Source organism: Ranitomeya variabilis, chromosome 2 (assembly GCF_051348905.1).
Source record: "Ranitomeya variabilis isolate aRanVar5 chromosome 2, aRanVar5.hap1, whole genome shotgun sequence".
Classification (NCBI taxonomy): Eukaryota; Metazoa; Chordata; class Amphibia; order Anura; family Dendrobatidae; genus Ranitomeya; species Ranitomeya variabilis.
Window position 1 is genome coordinate 21,016,893 of NC_135233.1, and position 16,883 is coordinate 21,033,775.

Below are 16,883 nucleotides of genomic sequence, written 5' to 3' on the forward strand. Positions count from 1 at the left end.
CAAACCATCGCTGCCTCTAAGGGACCCATAAATGAACTGAACCTCATGAATATTCATAGACTTTCCGGAATATAAAACTAAATGTATATATATTCACCACTGTTAGTAACTAAAAGCCCAGTGGCCTAATAGTGTGTGATATATAAGGAAATGAGCCAAAAAGCCGGATATTAGTGATGTAAGAAACAAGGAAATGGTGTAAGACCTATGGCTATTAGAAACTGTGACGTGTGATCAACAACAAAACAAACATCCGGGATGGAAGTGAATATTCTAGAACATTTATTCTACTGAATCATGAAACCCTTCCATCACGTATGTTTGTAGATCACGTGTCGGGCTGATTCTTATAGCCATAGGTCTTATAACATTTCCTTGTTTCCTACATTTCTGCTAAAGGAATACCATCAATATTTTTATATTAAGTGATTATCCCAACTTTATTCATTTCTGATGGTTCATGTCATTGCATTAATTGCGTAATTTACCTCAACTGGATGAGCCTATATATTTGTATATTTTTGATTGATGCCATAATAAATCCAACATTCCCATTGTAGCATTGTACATCTGCTAACTTTATATTTTTGGGAGGAATTTTTCCCTTAGTCACAAAATATAATGCACAAGATTCTTCATAGCACCTGCACTTTAAAATTTGGCATACATACCGGATGATGGTGCGTATGTGCTGCTTTCTGTCCTCACTGACTTCCCGGAATGCATCTATTCTGATCGCTTGTGCTGAAATGGAGTGGTACAAGGGGATGGAAATAAATATTAGGGCATATAAACGTAAAGTGAGGGGTCAGGATAATAATATATAAAGTGCTGGTGCAATAACCGGATATTCCTGATACTCACTATATACTCGAGTCAAGATAGTCATATTATTCTAATCGCCATATTAGTTGATACTCCATAAATACCTGAAATAGTGCAGTGTGTCCCATTAGATGCGCCCACCCTGACGCTCGTTTCGGTGTCAGCCTTCACTCCATAAATACCTGAAATAGTGCAGAGCGTCCCTTTAGATGCGCACACCCCGACGCGCGTTTCGGTGTCAGCCTTCACTCCATAAATACCTGAAAGTGCAGTGTGTCCATTTAGATGCGAGTTTTGGCGTCAGCCTTCGTCAGACGAAGGCTGATTCCGAAACGCGCGTCGGGGTGGGTGCATCTAAAGGGACCCTCTGCACGATTTAAGGTATTTATGGAGAATCAACTAATATGGCGATTAGAATAATATGACTATCTTCATAGTGACTATCAGGGATATCCATTTATTGCACCAGCACTTTATATATATTTATCCTGATCCCGCACTTTACTTTTAGATACCCTAATATTTATTGCCATCCCCTTGTACCACTCCATTTCAGCAGCATTATTCACTCTCAGATTTTTCTCATTTTTTGCAATCTTTGCACTTTACAGTTGCTTTTTTGCACAGAGGCACCGTTTTATTCCTATGTATGTATATAAACTGCTCAAAAAAATAAAGGGAACACTGAAATAACACATCCTAGATCTAAATGAATGAAATATTCTCATTGAATACTTTGTTCTGTACAAAGTTGAATGTGCTGACAACAAAATCACACAAAAATCATCAATGGAAATCAAATTTATTAACCAATGGCGGTCTGGATTTGGAATGATACTCAAAATCATATTGGAAAATCAAATTATAGGCTGATCCAACTTCAGTGGAAATACCTCAAGACAAGGGAATGATGCTCAGTTGTGTGTGTGGCCTCCAAGTGCCTGTGTGATCTCCCTACAATGCCTGGGCATGCTCCTGATGAGGCGGCGGATGGTCTCCTGAGGGAACTCCTTCGTAAAATTTACTATTCATCTTAATTGTTGGACTCTTGTTCTCGTTTTTTTCCTCCATTTTTTTATATTGTGGTTTATTATATGAACACTGTGTCTAACTGATTTTTTTGGGGGGGCTATATAGCAGTATTAGATCATCATGATTTTACAGTATTATGTAGGGACTATGTTTTGTTATATTGTTTGGTACTATTACATGGGCGGGCACTGTTTGGTACTATTACATGGGCGGGCACTGTTTGGTACTATTACATGGGCGCTGTTTGGTACTATTACATGGACACTGTTTGGTACTATTACATGGGCGCTGTTTGGTACTATTACACGGACGCTGCTTGGTACTATTACACGGGCGCTGCTTGGTACTATTACACGGGCGCTGTTTGGTACTATTACACGGGCGCTGTTTGGTACTATTACACGGGCGCTGTTTGGTACTATTACACGGGCGCTGTTTGGTACTATTACACGGGCGCTGTTTGGTACTATTACATGGACACTGATACTGTTACATGGACACTGTTTGGTACTATTACATGGACGCTGTTTGGTACTATTACATGGACACTGCTTGGTACTATTACATGGGTGCTGTTTGGTACTATTACATGGGCGCTGTTTGGTACTATTACATGGGCGCTGTTTGGTACTATTACATGGACACTGTTTGGTACTATTACATGGGCGCTGTTTGGTACTATTACACGGACGCTGCTTGGTACTATTACACGGGCGCTGCTTGGTACTATTACACGGGCGCTGTTTGGTACTATTACACGGGCGCTGTTTGGTACTATTACACGGGCGCTGTTTGGTACTATTACACGGGCGCTGTTTGGTACTATTACACGGGCGCTGTTTGGTACTATTACACGGGCGCTGTTTGGTACTATTACATGGACACTGATACTGTTACATGGACACTGTTTGGTACTATTACATGGATGCTGTTTGGTACTATTACATGGACACTGCTTGGTACTATTATATGGGTGCTGTTTGGTACTATTACACGGGCGCTGTTTGGTACTATTACACGGGCGCTGTTTGGTACTATTACACGGGCGCTGTTTGGTACTATTACACGGGCGCTGTTTGGTACTATTACACGGGCGCTGTTTGGTACTATTACATGGACACTGATACTGTTACATGGACACTGTTTGGTACTATTACATGGATGCTGTTTGGTACTATTACATGGACACTGCTTGGTACTATTATATGGGTGCTGTTTGGTACTATTACACGGGCGCTGTTTGGTACTATTACACGGGCGCTGTTTGGTACTATTACACGGGCGCTGTTTGGTACTATTACATGGACACTGATACTGTTACATGGACACTGTTTGGTACTATTACATGGACGCTGTTTGGTACTATTACATGGACACTGCTTGGTACTATTATATGGGTGCTGTTTGGTACTATTACATGGGCGCTGTTTGGTACTATTACATGGGCGCCGTTTGGTACTATTACACGGGCGCCGTTTGGTACTATTACACGGGCGCCTTTTGGTACTATTACACGGGCGCTGTTTGGTACTATTACACGGGCGCCTTTTGGTACTATTACACGGGCGCTGTTTGGTACTATTACATGGACACTGATACTGTTACATGGACACTGTTTGGTACTATTACATGGACGCTGTTTGGTACTATTACATGGACACTGCTTGGTACTATTATATGGGTGCTGTTTGGTACTATTACATGGCGCTGTTTGGTACTATTACATGGGCGCCGTTTGGTACTATTACACGGGCGCCGTTTGGTACTATTACACGGGCGCCTTTTGGTACTATTACACGGGCGCTGTTTGGTACTATTACATGGACACTGATACTGTTACATGGACACTGTTTGGTACTATTACATGGACGCTGTTTGGTACTATTACATGGACACTGCTTGGTACTATTATATGGGTGCTGTTTGGTACTATTACATGGCGCTGTTTGGTACTATTACATGGGCGCCGTTTGGTACTATTACACGGGCGCCGTTTGGTACTATTACACGGGCGCCTTTTGGTACTATTACACGGGCGCTGTTTGGTACTATTACATGGACACTGATACTGTTACATGGACACTGTTTGGTACTATTACATGGACGCTGTTTGGTACTATTACATGGACACTGCTTGGTACTATTATATGGGTGCTGTTTGGTACTATTACATGGGCGCTGTTTGGTACTATTACATGGGCGCCGTTTGGTACTATTACACGGGCGCCGTTTGGTACTATTACACGGGCGCCTTTTGGTACTATTACACGGGCGCTGTTTGGTACTATTACATGGACACTGATACTGTTACATGGACACTGTTTGGTACTATTACATGGACGCTGTTTGGTACTATTACATGGACACTGCTTGGTACTATTATATGGGTGCTGTTTGGTACTATTACATGGGCGCTGTTTGGTACTATTACATGGGCGCCGTTTGGTACTATTACACGGGCGCCGTTTGGTACTATTACACGGGCGCCTTTTGGTACTATTACATGGGCGTTGTTTGGTACTATTACACGGGCGCCGTTTGGTACTATTACACGGGCGCCGTTTGGTACTATTACATGGACACTGTTGGGTACTGTTTGATACTATTACATGAGCAATGCTTATAAAATTTTTAGTGGCTGTATAGAAGTGTTACTTTATCAGGATATTACAATATGATATGAGGACCTTGTAGTTCTTTATATAGGCACGGTGTAGAGCTGTATTTTGGGGATTATATTGCACTTGCTCTTTCAGGACAGTACGGTATTATTTGGCGTCCATGTGGCGCTGTTTCCCTTGGACTCGTGCTCTGGTTCCTCTGGTTGATTCCAGCACGTTCTAATGATCAGTTATAATCTATCCCCCATTACATCGCGGATGTGCGGTAATACTCACCAGAGCTCCGCTTAATCCGAGGTTCATCTTTTACGGCTTTTTTTTTTTTTTTTGCTGAAACAGAAATCTTGCAGGTGACATTGTCGTAAACCTGATGAATTTTTAATGCGTTTGTATGTTTTTGCATTTAGCTTACAACTTGAAGACATTCATTTCCTGGCCAGAAAGGTGCGGGGAATCCGCAGGCGTCCGGGGAGGATTTCTGGCCGGGGACTGACGCCGAGTCCGAGATACTTTATATCTAAACACGGAGACAAAGCATTAAATTGTCGTCAACATTACGGTTTTTATCTACAAATCATGTTCAGCTCCGAACACTTCTATTACACATTTGGAGACACGTAATATTTTTTTTCTCCATTCACAACCAAAGCAGCTGCACAAACCTCCATCCACATCCAAAGCTGCATAGTTTTTTTTCCCCCCTTACCTTTGTTTTATAGGATTATGTACTCGGGGGTCACGTTTATGATCTGTATTCTGTTCTGTTGGACAGGAGGATATACACAGCTTGTAGGATGAGGGTCCGGACCTTTCCCCTTGACAACATTGAACCCATCAAGGTCAACCCGGCTGAGAGCTCGCAGAGCAGTAGAATTGTGTACGCAGCTCTGGATGTGACTAGAGTATGAGAATGCTGCTATATCTAAATGCATGATGTAGAATGGCGCTCAATGTGATCGGATTCATAGTCACTTACTAGACACTAACACATCATAATCCTGGAGCTACAAATGACGTCTTGTCCCTCGGCCAAAATTTGCTGGAATTCAATTTAATGTGGGAGTTTGGATTTAAAATAGTTTATTCTCCTGCAGAAACCAGAATCACGTGTATAATAGACAACCAGAGATTATCCTGGAAAATACCAGCAGCAGAAAGGACACGGAGCATCTAGAATATCCACCCTCCGTATAGCAAGAGTTACCCAGAGCCAACAGGGGGCATTCATCTACTGTACATAGGGGCAGTATTATATTATATTCTTATACATTAGGGCAGTATTATAGTACTTATATTCTTGTATATAGGGGTCAGTATTATAGTAGTTATATTCTTGTACATAGGGGCAGTATTATAGTAGTTATATTCTTGTACATAGGAGCAGTATTATAGTAGTTATATTCTTGTACATAGGGGCAGTATTATAGTAGTTATATTCTTGTACATAGGGGCAGTATTATAGTAGTTATAGTCTTGTACATAGTGGGCAGTATTATAGTAGTTATATTATTGTACATGGGGGCAGTATTATAGTAGTTTTATTCTTGTACATGGGGGCAGTATTATAGTAGTTTTATTCTTGTACATGGGGGCAGTATTATAGTAGTTATATTCTTGTACATGGGGGCAGTATTATAGTAGTTATATTCTTGTACATGGGGGCAGTATTATAGTAGTTATATTCTTGTACATGGGGACAGTATTATAGTAGTTATATTCTTGTACATAGGGGCAGTATTATAGTAGTTATATTCTTGTACATAGGAGCAGTATTATAGTAGCTATATTCTTGTACAGAGGAGCAGTATTATAGTAGTTATATTCTTGTACATAGGAGCAGTATTATAGTAATTATATTCTTGTATATAGGGGTCAGTATTATAGTAGTTATATTCTTGTACATAGGAGCAGTATTATAGTAGTTATATTCTTGTACATAGGAGCAGTATTATAGTAGTTATATTCTTGTACATAGGGGCAGTATTATAGTAGTTATATTCTTGTACATAGGGGCAGTATTATAGTAGTTATAGTCTTGTACATAGTGGGCAGTATTATAGTAGTTATATTATTGTACATGGGGGCAGTATTATAGTAGTTTTATTCTTGTACATGGGGGCAGTATTATAGTAGTTATATTCTTGTACATGGGGGCAGTATTATAGTAGTTATATTCTTGTACATGGGGGCAGTATTATAGTAGTTATATTCTTGTACATAGGAGCAGTATTATAGTAGTTATATTCTTGTACATAGGAGCAGTATTATAGTAGTTATATTCTTGTACATAGGAGCAGTATTATAGTAGTTATATTCTTGTACATAGGAGCAGTATTATAGTAGTTATATTCTTGTACATAGGAGCAGTATTATAGTAGTTATGTTCTTGTACATAGGAGCAGTATTATAGTAGTTATATTCTTGTACATAGGAGCAGTATTATAGTAGTTATATTCTTGTACATAGGAGCAGTATTATAGTAGTTATATTCTTGTACATAGGAGCAGTATTATAGTAGTTATATTCTTGTACATAGGGGCAGTATTATAGTAGTTATATTCTTGTACATAGGAGCAGTATTATAGTAGTTATATTCTTGTACATAGGGGCAGTATTATAGTAGTTATATTCTTGTTCATAGGGGCAGTATTATAGTAGTTATATTCTTGTACATAGGGGCAGTATTATAGTATTTATATTCTTGTACATAGGAGCAGTATTATAGTAGTTATATTCTTGTACATAGGGGCAGTATTATAGTAGTTATATTCTTGTTCATAGGGGCAGTATTATAGTAGTTATATTCTTGTACATAGGAGCAGTATTATAGTAGTTATATTCTTGTACATAGGGGCAGTATTATAGTAGTTATATTCTTGTACATAGGGGCAGTATTATAGTAGTTATATTCTTGTACATAGGGGCAGTATTATAGTAGTTATATTCTTGTACATAGGAGCAGTATTATAGTGGTTATATTCTTGTACATAGGGGCAGTATTATAGTAGTTATATTCTTGTACATAGGGGCAGTATTATAGTAGTTATATTCTTGTACATAGGAGCAGTATTATAGTAGTTATATTCTTATACATAGGGGCAGTATTATAGTAGTTATATTCTTGTACATAGGAGCAGTATTATAGTAGTTATATTCTTGTACATAGGGGCAGTATTATACTAGTTATATTCTTGTACATAGGAGCAGTATTATAGTAGTTATATTCTTGTACATAGGAGCAGTATTATATTAGTTATATTCTTGTACATAGGGGCAGTATTATAGTTTATGTATTCTAGCAGTATTATGAGTATTTCCCTTCCCTATTTACCTGTATTAAGAATTTAAAGAAAGTTTCCATCTTTGTCAGTTCACTTTCGCTAATGATGTCCTCGTCCGTCTGATTAAGCCGCGGCCTCACAGGTTAGTCGGCCTCTTATTCCAGTTCTTCTCGGGACCTCAGGGCGATTCTAATCTATGACAAAGAGCTCATGTATCAGATCTGTCGTTAGTGAACTCCGCCTTTTACCCATTTTATTTCTCTGGCGAGACCACCAATATTCAGACTGTAAAGACAAGAGGATTTTTTTATGTGAGTTTGGAGAGTGATATCTTGTGATGCGATTAGTTTTATGGAGCCTTTTATTGCGCAGATGACAGACGCTCTCGGCTTATAGACGAGGTTCAGTCTTGTATGAAGAGAAAAAGATCTGAAGTGAAATGGCTGAATGTATAAATCGGGACAGAAAGTGAGTCGGGGTCATGGGGGGTAAATTATGTGGCTCAGTGGCCTTTAAATGAAAGGAAGTGCAGCCATATGGCAAAGATCATAGACGCAGGGTCGGTTTTAGACAAAGTGGGGGCCTGGGCAAAAGTTTAAAGTGGGGTCCCAAATGCTAACATATCGGACCATCCCACAGAAACATTTCTGTTGCATTTATAAGCGCTAAGTTCAGGCCGCTAAACGAGCACGATTGAGAATATTAAAGTTGTTTGACGCATGTTTCCCGGCCACTTTAGGGTAGGTGCACACGTTTAGTAATTGGCAGCACTTTGGACGCAGCACATGTCCACTGCCGGCTATTGAACGCACGTGATTCCGCATGTGTTCATTGGACCGTGCGGATTCACTGTGTCCAATACATTGTACAGGCGAAATTCATCTTGTGGATACAAATAAAGATAAATTGACATGCTGCAGTCTGGAAAGACGCGCCACATGTCTGTCTCCGTGGGTGAGCTGCGGGCATCTGTGCACGTACAGTGGGCATGGGATTTCTTGAAATCTCATCCACTATGCTGTAACATCTGGCCGCTGCACAAGTACACAGCGTCCAACCCTCAGCGTTTACTGACCGTGTGTACCTACCCTTACTCCATCTGAGGAAGAATGATTGGTACAGATAGTCCTCGATACCGTATAATGCAGATCCCATATAATACATATAGTATAATGTACTCCCCATGGTCCTTCATAGTGTAATGCAGCCCCCTCATAGAGTATAATGCAGCCCCCCAGAGTATAATGTAGCCCTCCACACACAGTGTAATTCAGCCCCCTCTGAGGGGAGTTGTTATGATCCTAGTGGCAATGATCACAAGTTTGACTAGCTAAGTAACTAAACCGACGACCAGCTCTGGGAAAGTGGTATCTGGATTGACCGCAACCTGATCCTATCCGCAAACAACTATAGGCAGCCGTGGAACGTTACCTGGAAATCCTAGACGTCTCTTCACGGCCTGAGAAACTACCTATTCCTAGAGGGAAAGTAAAGTCCTTACTTGCCTCAGAGAAATGACCCCCAAAGATATAGAAAAGCCCCCCACAAATATTAACGGTGAGTTAAGGGGAAAGCACAAACGCAGAGATGAAATAGATTTAGCAAATGAGGCCCGCTAACACTAGATAGCAGAAAATAGGAAGGGAGCTGTGCGGTCAATAGAAAACTCTAAGCAAAATATCCACGCAGAGATTGCTCGAGCCCCCGCACCAACTAACGGTGCGGGGGAAGCAACTCCGTACCCCAGAGCTTACCAGCAGCAAGAACTCGCATATTAGCAAGCTGGACTAACTCATCATACACTGAAATCATATTGCAGACAGATGAGCAAAAAATAATCAAACAGAAACTTAGCTTCTCCAGAAGAGACTGAAAACGAAGATAATCAGGGGAGATCAGAATAGCACTGAATACATCGACAGCCGGCAACAAGTGGAAGTGAAACAGAGCCAAATAGGAAACTCCCAAGTGCATAACGAGGCAGCTGATCCAGCCACAGATCAGCAGGATAACAAACAAAGCCACCAGGGGGAGCCCAAAAACAACACTCACACAATACCACCTGTGACCACAAGAGGGAGCCCGAAAACAGAGTTCACAACAGTACCCCCCCTTGAGGAGGGGTCACCGAACCCTCATCAAAAACCCCCAGGGCGATCAGGGTGAGCCACATGGAAGGCACGAACCAAATCAGCCGCATGAACATCAGAGGCGACAACCCAGGAATTATCCTCCTGACCATAGCCCTTCCACTTAACCAAATACTGAAGCCTCCGTCTAGAAATACGAGAATCCAAGATCTTCTCCACCACGTATTCCAATTCTCCCTCAACCAGCACAGGGGCAGGAGGCTCAACCGAAGGAACCACAGGCACCACATACCTCCGCAACAACGACCGATGGAACACATTATGAATAGCAAACGATGCTGGGAGGTCCAAACGAAATGACACAGGGTTAAGGACTTCCAAAATCTTATAAGGACCGATAAACCGAGGCTTGAACTTGGGAGAGGAGACCTTCATAGGAACAAAGCGAGAAGACAACCACACCAAGTCCCCAACGCGAAGTCGGGGACCCACACAGCGACGGCGGTTGGCAAAGCGCTGAGCCTTCTCTTGTGACAGCTTCAAATTGTCCACCACATGATCCCAAATCTGATGCAACCTACCCACCACAAGATCCACTCCAGGACAGTCAGAAGGCTCCACCTGACCCGAGGAAAAACGAGGATGAAACCCTGAATTACAAAAAAAAGGCGAAACCAAAGTAGCAGAACTAGCCTGATTATTAAGGGCAAATTCGGCCAATGGCAAAAAAGCCACCCAGTCGTCCTGATCAGCAGAAACAAAACATCTTAAATAGGTTTCCAAGGTCTGATTAGTTCGCTCGGTCTGGCCATTCGTCTGAGGATGGAAGGCCGACGAAAAAGACAAATCAATGCCCATCTTAGCACAAAAGGTCCGCCAAAATCTAGACACAAACTGGGATCCTCTGTCGGAAACAATATTCTCAGGGATCCCGTGCAAACGAACCACATTTTGAAAAAACAGCGGAACCAACTCGGAGGAGGAAGGCAACTTAGGCAAGGGCACCAAATGGACCATCTTAGAAAAACGATCACACACCACCCAGATGACAGACATTCTCTGAGAGACAGGGAGATCTGAAATAAAATCCATGGAAATGTGCGTCCAAGGCCTCTTCGGGACAGGCAAAGGTAACAGCAAACCACTGGCACGAGAACAGCAAGGCTTAGCCCGAGCACAAATCCCACAAGACTGCACAAAGGAACGCACATCCCGCGACAAGGAAGGCCACCAAAAGGACCTGGCCACCAAATCTCTGGTACCAAATATTCCAGGATGGCCTGCCAACACCGAAGAATGAACCTCGGAAATAACTCTGTTGGTCCATCTATCTGGGACAAACAGTCTCTCCGGTGGACAACGGTCAGGTCTATCTGCCTGAAACTCCTGCAGCACTCGTCGCAAATCTGGGGAGATGGCAGACAAAATCACCCCTTCTCTGAGGATACCAGCCGGCTCAGAATCTCCAGGAGAGTCAGGCACAAAACTCCTAGAAAGAGCATCAGCTTTCACATTCTTCGAACCAGGCAGGTACGAGACCACAAAATCAAAACGAGAGAAAAACAACGACCAACGAGCCTGTCTAGGATTCAGCCGCTTGGCCGATTCGAGATAAATCAGATTTTTGTGATCAGTCAAGACCACCACACGATGCTTAGCTCCCTCGAGCCAATGTCGCCACTCCTCAAATGCCCACCTCATAGCCAACAACTCCCGATTACCGACATCATAATTCCGCTTGGCAGGCGAAAACTTTCTTGAAAAGAAAGCACATGGCTTCATCACAGAGCCATCAGAGCTTCTCTGCGACAAAACAGCCCCCGTTCCAATCTCGGAAGCATCAACCTCCACCTGGAAGGGAAGTGAGACATCTGGCTGACATAAGACCGGAGCCGAAGAAAACCGACGCTTCAGCTCCCGAAAGGCCTCCACAGCCGCAGAAGACCAATTAGTCACATCAGAACCCTTCTTGGTCAAATCCGTCAAAGGCTTAACAACACCAGAAAAATTAGCGATGAAGCGACGGTAAAAATTAGCAAAACCCAAGAACTTCTGAAGACTCTTAACAGATGTAGGCTGAGTCCAGTCATGAATAGCCTGAACCTTGACTGGGTCCATCTCAATAGTAGAAGGGGAAAAAATGAAACCCAAAAAAGAAACCTTCTGGACTCCAAAAAGACATTTTGAGCCCTTCACAAATAAAGCATTGGCACGCAGGACCTGAAACACCATCCTGACCTGCTTAACATGGGACTCCCAATCATCAGAAAAAAACAGAATATCATCCAGATACACAATCATAAATTTATACAGATACTCGCGGAAGATGTCGTGCATGAAGGACTGAAAGACAGAAGGAGCATTAGAAAGTCCAAAAGGCATCACCAAGTACTCAAAATGGCCTTCGGGCGTATTAAATGCAGTTTTCCATTCATCACCCTGCTTAATACGCACAAGGTTATACGCACCACGAAGATCTATCTTGGTGAACCAACTAGACCCCCTAATGCGAGCAAACAGATCAGATAACAATGGCAAAGGATACTGAAATTTGACCGTGATTTTATTTAGAAGGCGATAATCAATACAAGGTCTCAGGGAACCATCCTTCTTAGCCACAAAAAGAACCCCGCACCAAGAGGGGAAGAGGAGGGGCGAATAAGTCCTTTCTCCAAAGACTCCTTTATATAACTCCGCATAGCAGCATGCTCCGGCACTGACAAATTGAAAAGTCGTCCCTTCGGAAACTTACTACCAGGAATCAAATTTATAGCACAATCACAATCCCTATGAGGAGGTAGAGAATTGAGTTTGTGCTCATCAAATACATCCTGGTAATCTGACAAAAACGCAGGGACCTCAGAAGGAGTGGACGAAGCAATTGACACCACAGGAGCGTCGCCATGAATTCCCTGGCAACCCCAACTTGACACAGACATTGCTTTCCAATCCAGGACTGGATTATGAGTCTGCAACCATGGCAGACCCAACACGACAACATCATGCAAATTATGCAGAACAAGAAAGCGAATCACCTCCTGATGAACAGGAGTCATGCACATGGTCACCTGCGTCCAGTACTGAGGTTTATTCGTAGCCAATGGTGTAGAATCAATTCCCCTTAGTGGAATAGGGAATTTTAAAGGCTCCAAAACAAAACCACAGCGCCTGGCAAATGACAAATCCATCAGGCTCAGGGCAGCACCTGAATCTACAAAAGCCATAACCGGGTAAGATGACAAGGAACAAATCAGGGTAACAGACAAAATGAACTTAGGCTGTAAAGTACCGATGGTGACAGATTTATCAATCTTTTTTGTGCGCTTAGAGCATGCTGAGATAACATGAGCTGAGTCACCACAGTAAAAGCACAACCCATTTTGCCGTCTATAATTTTGACGTTCACTTCTGGTCAGAATTCTATCACATTGCATAGACTCAGGTGTCTGTTCAGAAGACACCGCCAAATGGTGCACAGGTTTGCGCTCCCGCAAACGCCGATCAATCTGAATGGCCAGAGTCATTGACTCATTCAGACCTGCAGGCGTAGGGAACCCCACCATGACATTCTTAATGGCTTCAGAAAGACCTTTTCTGAAATTTGCAGCCAGGGCACACTCATTCCACTGAGTAAGCACCGACCATTTCCGAAATTTCTGGCAATACACCTCAGCTTCATCCTGGCCCTGAGAGAGGGCCAACAACGCTTTTTCAGCCTGGTTCTCAAGATTAGGTTCCTCATAGAGCAATCCAAGGGCCAGAAAAAACGCATCAACACTAAGCAATGCAGGATCCCCTGGCGCCAATGCGAAGGCCCAATCTTGAGGGTCGCCACGCAAGAAAGAAATAATAATCTTAACTTGCTGAACGGAATCACCAGAGGAACGAGGTTTCAAAGAAAGAAACAATTTGCAATTGTTCTTAAAATTCAGGAACCTAGATCTATCTCCAGAAAACAACTCCGGAATAGGTATTCTAGGCTCTGACATAGGACTGTGAACAACAAAATCCTGAATACTTTGTACCCTTGCAGCAAGATGATCTACACTGGAGGCCAAACTCTGGATATCCATATCAGCAGCTGAACTCAGAGCCACACCAAGATTAAGAGGAGGAGAGAAGCTAGACACACAGCAGCTAGACACATGGCAGCAAAAAAAAAAAAAAAAATTCTACAAGGCTTCTCTTCTCCTGCTTCTGCCATGCAATTAACACTTTATGGGCCGGCTGTACTGTTATAATCCTAGTGGCAAGGATCACAAGTTTGACTAGCTAAGTAACTAAACCGACGACCAGCTCTGGGAAAGTGGTATCTGGATTGACCGCAACCTGATCCTATCCGCAAACAACTATAGGCAGCCGTGGAACATTACCTGGAAATCCTAGACGTCTCTTCACGGCCTGAGAAACTACCTATTCCTAGAGGGAAAGTAAAGTCCTTACTTGCCTCAGAGAAATGACCCCCAAAGATATAGAAAAGCCCCCCACAAATATTAACGGTGAGTTAAGGGGAAAGCACAAACGCAGAGATGAAATAGATTTAGCAAATGAGGCCCGCTAACACTAGATAGCAGAAAATAGGAAGGGAGCTGTGCGGTCAATAGAAAACCCTAAGCAAAATATCCACGCAGAGATTGCTCGAGCCCCCGCACCAACTAACGGTGCGGGGGAAGCAACTCCGTACCCCAGAGCTTACCAGCAGCAAGAACTCACATATTAGCAAGCTGGACTAACTCATCATACACTGAAATCATATTGCAGACAGATGAGCAAAAAATAATCAAACAGAAACTTAGCTTCTCCAGAAGAGACTGAAAACGAAGATAATCAGGGGAGATCAGAATAGCACTGAATACATCAACAGCCGGCAACAAGTGGAGGTGAAGCAGAGCTAAATAGGAAACTCCCTAGTGCATAACGAGGCAGCTGATCCAGCCACAGATCAGCAGGATAACAAACAAAGCCACCAGGGGGAGCCCAAAAACAAAACTCACACAAACCACCTGTGACCACAAGAGGGAGCCCGAAAACAGAGTTTACAACAGGGAGTATAATGCAGGCCCCACCCCCACAAACACACAGTATAGTGCAGCCCCCCCACATACAGTGTAATGCAGCCCCCAGAGTATAATGCAGCCCTTCTAAGTATAATGCAGGCCCCACCCCCACACAGTACAATTCACCCCCCACACACAAAACACACAGTGTAATGCAGCCCCCTTCACACAGTATAATCAGCCCCCCACACAAAGTATAATTCAGCACCTCAGAGTATAATGCAGCCCTACACATCATAATGCAGTCCCCCACAAACACACAGTATTGTGCAGCCACCCCCACACAGTATAGTGCAGCCCCCTTCACACACAGTATAATCAGCCCCCCAGAAAAACACAGTATAGTGCAGCCACCCACACACACATAGTATAATGAAGCCCCCCACAAACACACAGTATAGTGCAGCCCACACAAACAGTATAGTGCAGCCCCTACATACAGTACAATGCAGCCCCCCTCATACACAGTAACGTGCACCCCCCACACACAGTATAATGCAGCCCCCTTCACATACAGTGTAATCAGCCCCCTCACACACAAAATTTAATGCAACCCCCCCTGAGTATAAAGCAGCCCCACACAGTATAATGCTGCCCCCCACAAACACACACAGTATAGTGCAGCCCCCACACACAGTATAATGCAGCCCCCACACACAGTATAATGCAGCCCCCCCACAAACACTATCGTGCCGCAGACATGAATATGGAATGGCTCACATCAGCTTGGCTGCCTCTCAATCTGTGAACAGGTGTCTATGTGTAAAGGCCTAATTTATAGAGTCAACTTGGAGGTCAAATTTGTAGACCAGCCTCTTAGGTTAATATTCTAATCCTTGGATTGTGACTGGATCCTGGCTATTTTACCAATTAACACATTTTTTTTCTTTGAACACTCTTTGTGTAAATTTTCTTTCTAAGATTGAATATACAGTGTGAGGCTGCAATTCGGCGTTTTCCCATCAAAGGCACTAAGAGGTGTGAAGTGTTTCCAATTCTGTGTGTGTTCTCAGGACACCCCTCCCTCCGGGGTGACTGGAGACCAGGAGACTACCTGCTCAGGATAACAAAGGTCATGACATTTGTGAGAGCTGCAGTCTAAGACAGATGTTAATTTACTGCTGGTCATATATACATACATATTTCACTACAGGGGGCGGTGTGTATACATGGGGACAACCCATGGAATTGATAATGCACACACTGATTACAAGCAAACAGGTCACAGGTGAGGATGTTACCTTTAGGAGCCATTCACACCCATTTGTGTCAACTTCTGAGCATGTTATCAGGCCAAAATCACCAGGGGATGGGAACTTTTGAGCACAACTGTATCTATTGTCTATCTATAGATCTATCTATTTATTATCTATCTATAGATCCATCTAACTATCTATTATCTATCTATTATCTATCATCTATCTATAATCTATCTATAATCTATCTATCTATCATCTACTGTATCTATTATGTATCTATCATCTATCTATTTAATATCTATTATCTATCTATCAATCATCTATCTATCTATTATCTATCTATCTATTATCTATCTATTATCTATCTGTCTATTATCTATCTATCTATTATCTATCTATTTAATATCTATTATCTATCTATCTATTTATCTGTCAATCATCTATCATCTATCTTTAATCTATCTATCTATCTATCTATTATCTATCTGTCTATTATCTGTCATCTATCTATTTAATATCTATTATCTATCTATAAACTATTATCTATCATCTACTGTATCTATTATGTATCTATCATCTATCTATTATCTATCTATTATCTATCTATCTATTATCTATCTGTCTATAATCTATCTATCATCTATCCGGTGAGCCGGACGCACACATTAGTGTCGCCCCGTGCATTTCTGTGGCCGTCAGTGACTTTGGTGGTGACTGAATGTGATAATCTAATGAGACAATGTAAGAGGAACGGATTACGGAAATCTCTGAGCTATCA

The 16,883-nt window shown here is 42.4% G+C and overlaps 1 long non-coding RNA gene across 1 annotated transcript in view; it reads right to left on the reverse strand.

Annotated features, from left to right (window-relative positions):
* Nucleotides 1–4,536: 4,536 nt before the first annotated feature.
* Nucleotides 4,537–16,883, reverse strand: part of LOC143809029 (uncharacterized) — a 42,498-nt gene continuing 30,151 nt past the window's right edge. The window contains exons 2-3 of the long non-coding RNA XR_013222033.1: nt 7,810–7,953; nt 4,537–4,995 (exon numbers count right to left, since the gene is read on the reverse strand). This is a non-coding gene — a long non-coding RNA (uncharacterized LOC143809029). The remainder of the gene's footprint in view (nt 4,996–7,809; nt 7,954–16,883) is intronic.